The sequence below is a fragment of the Lactuca sativa genome, chromosome 1 (assembly GCF_002870075.4).
Source record: "Lactuca sativa cultivar Salinas chromosome 1, Lsat_Salinas_v11, whole genome shotgun sequence".
Lineage (NCBI taxonomy): Eukaryota > Viridiplantae > Streptophyta > Magnoliopsida > Asterales > Asteraceae > Lactuca > Lactuca sativa.
This window is the reverse complement of record NC_056623.2, coordinates 188,627,766-188,636,654: the sequence shown is the minus strand read 5'-3', so window position 1 is coordinate 188,636,654 and position 8,889 is coordinate 188,627,766.

Genomic DNA, 8,889 nt, shown 5'->3' with positions numbered 1-8,889 from the left:
TATGTTGAGAGACCGGTGGCGATTAGGGATCGGAAGATTAAGGTTTTGAGGAACAAGGAGGTGCCTTTGGTGCAGGTCCAATGGTAGCATCGGAAAGGGTCAGAGTTGACTTGGGAGCCGGAGCGTGAGATGCGGAGGCAGCATCCAGAGTTGTTTGCAGAGTGAGACTTCGAGGGCGAAGTCAAATTCTAGTGCGGGGGGATTGTAACATCCGGATTCCCATGTAGAATATTTTAATCCTTTATTTGTGGAAGTTGTGGGGGGACTCGACGAGTTGGTGTTTAAACTCGCCGAGTATGGTCGCAGATTCGTATCCGGGTTCACAGCCGGACTCGGCGAGTTCATGAGTGAACTCATCGAGTCCATGCTGTTTAATGAAACCCTAATTTCCTGGGTTTGGGACCTATTTAAATGCCCTTAAGGACGTCCTTTGCGGCTACCAAACCCCAGAGAGAAACCCTAAGAGATCTAGAGCGTTTGTGAGGAAGGAGAGGCCATTCTTGATCTTTTTGTGGGTGTATTTGCAAGAAGGAGGTGACCAAGGCAAGAGGAGGCTGAAGGAGGTGCGATTTTGGTGACCTCAGAGTTCATAGAGTTCATATTGAGGTACTTATTCGGACCTTATTCAGTTTTGGTGTTGATTCTTAGAGATAGGGTTGTCTAACCCCTTTAGAGGATGGATAAGTGGAGCAATTGGTCCCTTCTCGAGTCTATGCTTTGGATCTGGACCCAAAGAGGTCCAGATACCTTAACCTTGGAGCTTTATGAGCTATTTTGGGAGCCATGAGCTTAGGATATCATTTTTGGGGCTAAATCACCAAGTTAGACCATTTAGATGATATATGAGTGTCAAGGTCTAAACTTTACGTGATTATCAAGCTTGGGAAGGCCAGATCTATGAATTTAAGGAACAGATCTGACCTCAGGAGGTCTATGGAGTTTGTGCATGGCATGAACTCGCCGAGTCCGAAGATCAGACTCGACGAGTAGTATGAGGGTTTCCCGTAAATCACTCAGTGAGTAGACTTGCCGAGTTGGGGAAATAACTCGGTGAGTCAGGGAGAGTTAGGGACTGGAGTTCAAGGCGGAACTCGCCGAGTTATTCTTGAGACTCGGCGAGTTGAGTTGGGATGGCCCCGTGATTCATGCCAAGTGTGACTCGTCGAGTAAGGGAAAGGACTCGACGTGCCAAGAGGGACTAAGAGAGTCAGTAGACACGTGTAGACTCGCCGAGTCGCCCAAGTGCACTCAACGAGTCAGGTCAAAGTTTGACCGTTGACTTTGTTGACTTTTAGGGTTTGGTCAACAGTGAGGCCTTTAAGCCAAGAGAGGGGTAAAATGATCTTTTACCCTTCTGAGGGTGTTAAGAAAGGTTTGAGTACAGTTATATTTATGAGAGTATTTACTTTATGTGATTAGGCGGAGGCTAGATCACATTTCTACCGAGTCAGAAACTTACTGAGACACCTGAGGTGAGTCTTCTCACTATACGTTACCTAGAGTGGTATTATGTGTTGAACAGAGGGTCTTATGTGTTATGTATAAGATTATGTGCTATGTGATATATGTATGTTGTATGATGTTATAGACCGGACCGGAGGGTCCAACGAGCTATGACCGGACCAGAGGGTCCAACGAGCTACGAGACTGGAGGGTCCCGCTAAGACACATCGACCGGAGGGTCGTATTATAGCCTCAAGTGGCGTATGTGTTGTATGCGGAATTTTGGGGAACTCACTAAGCATTTATGCTTACAGTTGTTGTGTTATGTGTTTCAGGTACTAGCGAGGACCGTGGGAAGGTGCTGGCGTGACTCGTACACACGAGAGAGAGAGAGAGAGAGAGTTTGATTTTTATGATCTTGGGATATGTTATGTTTCAAAAACTACTGCTGGAAATTTTTGAGAATGTTTTTATATGAACTTGGTTGATGAAAAACGAAAAATTGTTTTGAAATTTACGTTGTTACAATATATTAGCTTAATGAAAAACACTTATTATTTTGTATATTTGTTTATCTTTTGTAAATAAAAATAAAACAACAATTGATGACTAATGATTGTAGTTACTCATAACTATTAAAACATATTGAAGCATATAAAATCAAGCAAAGCTGGAATGATAAAGAAATAATGGCAAGCAAGGGAAGATTCATGGCCAAGAGAACCTAATAATTAACTTAGAAAAATCACTTGATCAAGAGTTTTAAAGGCATATGTAGTTTAATAAATAAATCCTTGGAATGCCAAATATTAACATACATGAGTTGACGATCTTGGCAACAACTAATAGTCCATTTTGAGTTTATGATGACCAACTCAAAGCATCCGTCGAACAACTCACATCAAATTATATCAACCGACCAAAATTAATTAACTTGCATATTAGCCGATCGAAAGCGATTGTTGATCAATGCAACTACTAATCACTCTTATTGCAGATTTAATTCATAGTATTGTACCATCAAACGAAAGTCTCTATAGTACTCGAGATGATTAACATTGAATATGATCGTTGACATCTTGTCCATTCTTGATCTCAAAAGGTCCCACTGAAAGAAGACCTAAACATAGATAAATTGATTATCGTTCGATTGCTTTCCAAAATTTCAAATCAATTTGTGAAATACGCCACTACCAAAATCCTATATATAAGGAAGTGTGCATTCTCCTCAAGTCACAATAAAACATATAGAGCCTATCGTTCTCAATTGGTAACATAGATAAATTGAGTATCATCCAATTGCTTTTCACAGTTTCAGATCCATTCGTAATATTAGGAAGTGTGCATTCTCCTCAAGTCACAATAAAACATATAGAGCCTATTGTTATCAATTGGTAACATAGATAAATTGAGTATCATCCAATTGCTTTTCACAGTTTCAGATCCATTCGTAATATAAGGAAGTGTGCATTCTCCTCAAGTCACAATAAAACATATAGAGCCTATTGTTCTCAATTGGTAACATAGATAAATTGAGTATCATCCATGTTGGGTCGTATTTTGTGTTGCGTCTATTGGGCTCGTTAGCTAGTCCAATATATATCTCCGGTATGGGTCTGTCCATCAGTGAGTTTTGTAGGGTTTAGTATATATAGATGCTTGCATGCATCCTAGAACAAGAGGACGATTAGTAACGATTAGAGTATTATTATTCAGCAGATTTATCATTCTTGTTTTTGTCACCCTAGAATCCTCTACAGTGGAAGTTCTTAGTCGAGCTCTCCTGAGGATCGAGTAATCAAATCATTCGACACATCTTGATTCATACTTGTGTTTTGTTCACTGTTTTAACGTTCATCGCATACCTGTTACAAAGATCTAATCGATCAAAGAGTTAATTAATAAATCATCAATTGGTATCAGAGCAGGAGGCTGTGTAATTCATACACATCTTTTCTGTGAAAGAGTTTGCGATTAGGGTTATTCCGCATTAACTAATATTTATTGAGCCGTCACTCCATTATTGACGTAACTCAGTATTTATTTGTTTGCCCTAATATTAAATATTACAAGTCTGATCTTTCAAACAGGTTAAAAACGATCAAGCATGGACGAGTCACTATCTAATCCCATTAACATCTCTAACAGCATTGGATCGACGACGAAAATTCCTATCCTTTACACCTAGGATTACGAAGTCTGGGCACATCACTTTGAAGATTATGTCATCGGATCCAAAGAAAATGGATACCTTATTTGGGAAGCAATCATTTCTGGACCATTTGCTCACTCTGGAACGTCAAAAATCATTAAAACTCAGAAGGAGTACAATGATCTGTTAAAGGACGTAAAGGATATTGCTCAAGACGAAAAGGAAAAGTTTCAATGCAACATTAAAGCATTGAGACTGATTCGATTCGCTCTGCAATCAGATACATTCAGGCTAGTGAGTTCATGCAGCACTGCTAAAGAAATACGGGATAGGCTGCGAGAGCTATATTCTACAGATGAAGATTTGGAGCATTCTATTCAGACCTTGCTTTTGTCTGAGTTTGGTGAATTTAAGCAGAATTCAGATTAAACTGTTACTCAGACGTTCGATCGCTTCAATCATCTTCTTAGCAAGATGATCAAAACGATATAGAAAGGAACCTGATTGAGAAAAAAGTAACCTTTTTGAATGGCCTTAGATCCGAGTGGAGAGCGGTTGTGTCCACTGTTAAAGCTCATGAGCAATTTAAATCCTATTCGTTGGCAAAGATGGTGGGGATTTTGAAATCCCAAGAAAAGATTGTTTTACAAGAGAAAAATGTTGTCTCCAGTTTAGGGTCCTTGGCACTCTTTTCCAAAAGCAAAAGTGTGGTAGAAGATGAAGATCTCAATTTAGAAGACTATGATCTTACTTCTGAAGAGTATGCAATGATGGTATCGAATCCAAAGAGGTTCATTAAGAAAAGGTTACCTACCAATAAGAACCGAAATTGGCAGGGAAGCTACAGTTCTGAAAAGGTCAGGGAGGAACCGAAGACAGACGAACCAAAGAAAGAGGCGAAAGTTGAAGGAGATTCAGGTGTGAACTGCTACTACTGTGGAGGAAAGAACCACTATGCCAAAGACTACGTTCTAAAGAAAATGGCAGAGAAGGATGAGGAAAAAGATGAAGAGGCCTTGTTGATGAAAAAGCTGGAAGAGATCAAGAGAAAGAAAGCTACTGCTAACCCTTCAATGAATGCTTTAATTGTGCAGGGTTCAGCAGCGGATGATGAGTTCGGTGGCGTGCAGGTCTGGTCAACCGACTCAGAGGATGATGAGGTCAGGAAGCCATCTCATGGAAAGGCATACGTTGCAAGATGTGAAGAAAGCGGCAGGAAGTGCTTGATGGTGACAGATGTATCTCAAATGAGGGGATACAATACGGATGGTGGGAATGAGGACACCAAGGAGCGAGAGGACCTATGCTTCACAGCAAAACCTCTCAGCGTGCAGTTCAATGAGCTTGATGAATTAATCAAGAAGGTACAATCTGTTTTTGTTTCATTTAAAGTCCCACAAAATTCGTATGAAAAAGAATTAAAAAGTTGAAATTCAAGAATCTCAAATCTAGATAGCAGTTTAACTCAAACACGGGTCACCAATTCTAACCTAACTGACCAAATAAGCAGGGTGTCTTCCAAGAGTGAGGAACGGAGGATGTGGATAGAGCTGAAGGAGTCGGAGCTGATTAAAACCAAAGATGAAAACATTTATTTGCAAAGAGACAATTTAAAACATTTGAAACAAGGAAATGTCTTTTGTTTAATTGCTAAACGTCTTTATGCTAACATCACTCAACTTCACTTGAACTATGAAATAGGGTAGAAAATTCATCGCATGATTTTACCCTTCCTTGAATTTAAGGAACATGAAATTGACGCTGAAGCATATAATTGTGAAAGTGTAGTTTCGGCTGATGATGTGAATCCGACGTATATGTATGGTCTGGACAAAATCGAATCTTTTATAAAGTCCAAGGACCATAAGGACATGTTTAAAAACCTTTTGGATGAAAATGATAAACTGAAACTAAAGACCGAAACCATACAAAAGTTTGACTCATTGAATGCCAAATTAAGCTCAGAAAATAAAATTGATGTTGAAAACGCATCTGTGCTCAATGAGGATGATGATATGAGTGAAATTTCTGTAGAGGATGAAGTCGACTGTTCTGAGTTTGTCAAGAGCGAACCCGAAAACCACAAAAATATTATTTCTGAAAATTCTGTGGAGTTTGCTCGTTTGTCCCAAAATAAGTCCCCGATTCTAGAAGAAAAGGCAGTTGTGTACCAAAAGGTGAGAACAACACCAAATCAGGTGTATAAGGTCACAGGAGTAACCGAACATCAGACAGCCGAACTCACCGCCATTGTAAACGAAGATAATGCAGATGGCTGTGATGAATTTTTCTGGTCTGCTCCTATAGATAATGCTGACGAAACTGTTGGTCTGTCAGAGCGAACGTCCTGGAAAACCAAAGGCAGATATGTGCCAGAACCACTAAACAAGCCTGACAACTTCAATGCGCCAAGTACCAGTGGTACAAAAGAAGTTCCTATAGAAGAAGTCACTCCTTCAAACGAAACATCATCAGTTCAAAGTGAACCAGCTGACAGGAAGCAAAAGCAAAAAGCCAACATCCACAGACAGCCGAAGCAAGTGAAGGATCAAAAGAAGCAAAGGAATCTGAGATACAAAAAGAATCTCTCAGAGCGGAAACAGTTCTAGCGATCTCAAAACACCCATTTTTCTAATCATGACAGAAATTTAGAGAAAGAGAAGACAGACCGCAAGAAAGGAATAACAACCGAAGGGAAAGGTTCGGTTCAGAGAACACCAGCTACCGAAAGCATAGGTTCGGTTCCGAGAGCAAAAGCTGCCAAGGTTCAAGGTTCGGTCCCACTAATGACCAAAAACAAAAGGGCCACCTAGAACGTCAAGTCAAGAAAACTTCTCAGTCTAAATTCTCTCATTCTAATTCTTCTCAACCCCATTCTAAATCTAATTCTGTTCAAACTCAAAATGCAAAATCTTCAACAGATTTGAAAGGAAAATCGAAGGTTTCCTCAGTCAAGAATGATCAAAAACATTCCAAGGCCCAAACGCCTGAACCTGAATCCAAACCGACTGCAACAAATCCCAACAAAATTAAAGTTTTCACCATTAAGAAGAAAGATGAAACAACTTTAATAAAAAGAACATATCTAGTTGACATTTCTCTTACTATTCCCGTTCCTGTGAAAGGCTCACGTGGACCCAAGAAACTTTGGGTTCCTAAATATGCTTGATTTTTGCAGGTAATCAGTGACGAGCAGTTCGACGAAGAATGGTATATTGACAGTGGTTGCTCACGTCACATGACAGGAAGGAAGGAAGAGCTGAGGGAATTCCGATCTCTTCCAAACGGCGGGAATGTCAAGTTCGGGAACAACTCATACGGCACGATAAAAGGTTATGGGATGATAACAAATGGAGACTTCACGATTAGAAAAGTTGCGTATGTTGAAGGACTACAACATAACCTCATCAGTGTATCACATCTTGTTGGAGGTACGGTCTTAAAGTTTCATTTGATGATGAGGGTTCGGAAATAATAGAGAAGAAAACAAAAAGAGTGATTCTCAAATCAGAGCGCAAAGGCGAAATGTTTCCTCTCAATCTCAAACCTATCAAAGGAAATCCAACTATATGTCTATTATCCAAAGCACATTCTGACGAAATTTGGCTGTGGCACCGAAGACTCTCCCATCTCAATTTCAAGGATATCAACAAACTTGTCATGGGAGGTCATGTTTGGGGTCTTCCATTGCTCAAGTTCGATCGAGAACATTTATGTGCTACATGTGAAATGGGGAAGCAGAGTCGTTAAAGTCACCCATCCATAATCAACACTAAAGTCGTTGAACCACTTGAGTTAATTCACATTGACTTATGTGGACCATCTTCTATCGAAAGCATTGGTGGTAGCAAGTATATTCTTGTTATTGTTGATGACTTTTCACGCTTTACATGGGTGTTTTTTCTGAAGCACAAATCTGAGGCAACTCTCAAGCTAAAGATGTTTATCAAGCAGGTTGAATTGCAGCTGAGGAAAGTCATTCGCAACATCAGAAGCGATAATGGGCTGGAGTTCAAGAATAAAGAATTTGAAGACTTTTTAGCATAAAAAGGAACCAGTCACAACTTCTCAGCTCCCTACACCCCTCAACAAAACGGAATTGTCGAAAGACAAAACCGATCTTTGTGTGAGGCGGCCCGAACCATGCTAAGTTTCGCTTCTCTGCCTCTATATTTCTAGGCTAATGCTATTGCTACAGCATGTTTTACGCATAATAGGTCCTATCTCAATAAGCGTTTCACTCTTACTCCTTATGAGATCATCAACAACAGAAAGCCAAACTTCAAATTCTTCCACGTATTCGGCTCTCGATGCTTTATCTTCAATTCTAAAGATCATTGTAACAAGTTCGACGTTAAAGCCGATGAAGGAATTTTTCTGGGATAATCTCTTACTTCGAAAGCATACAGGGTTTTAAACAAGCGTTCGAGGAAGATTGAAGAAACGTATTATGTGACTTTCGATGACAGCTATGTCAAGAAGCTGAAGGCCACTGAAGAATCAGTTGGAGAAATCTTTTCTCAAACAGGCCAAGTCACAGCCTCGATTGCAAATTTGTTTGAGCAATTTGTGGAGTTATTCGATGAACCGGAGAAGGCTACTCTCTCAGAAGCCAATGCAGCAGACAACAAAGTCGACCATCTGAAGCAAATCGTCGATGACGTTGCCAAACGACTGGGTGAAGGAGAATCAGTTCTAAATGAATCTTCTCAACACGGTGCCTCAGTTGAGGAGGAGAATCCATCTTCATCAAAACTGCCAAGTTCACAGGTTGAGGGGGAGAACTCTTCTCCAGCTGCACCCGAAAGTACTGTAGCTCCCAAAAGCTCTACTGCACCCGAAGGTACTGTTGCTACCGAAAGCCCAAATGCTCCCGAAACCCCTGTAGCACCAGAAAGTCAAGATACCCCTGAAAGCTCATCAGTCGAGGGGGAGAATGCCGATATGTTTTATGATGATGACAGTCAATCTGAATTAGAAGAGATGGTAAATGTTGAATTGGATCCATCTTATGATCTGAATTACCCTCCTCTTGTCAAATGGACCAGAGATCATCCTGTTTCATAGGTAGTGGGAAATGTCTCTGAAAAGGTCCTGACCCGATCTCAACTGAAGGCAAAGCAAGCATCTCTGTTCTCAAAAGTAGAGTTCTGCATGTTTAACTCTTTCGTCTCAAAAGTTGAACCGAAGACAATAAATACTGCTCTTGATCACTCTGATTGGGTTCAAGCTATGCAAGACGAACTTAATGAGTTCGAAAGAAATAAAGTTTGGCGCCTCATTCCAACTCCTCA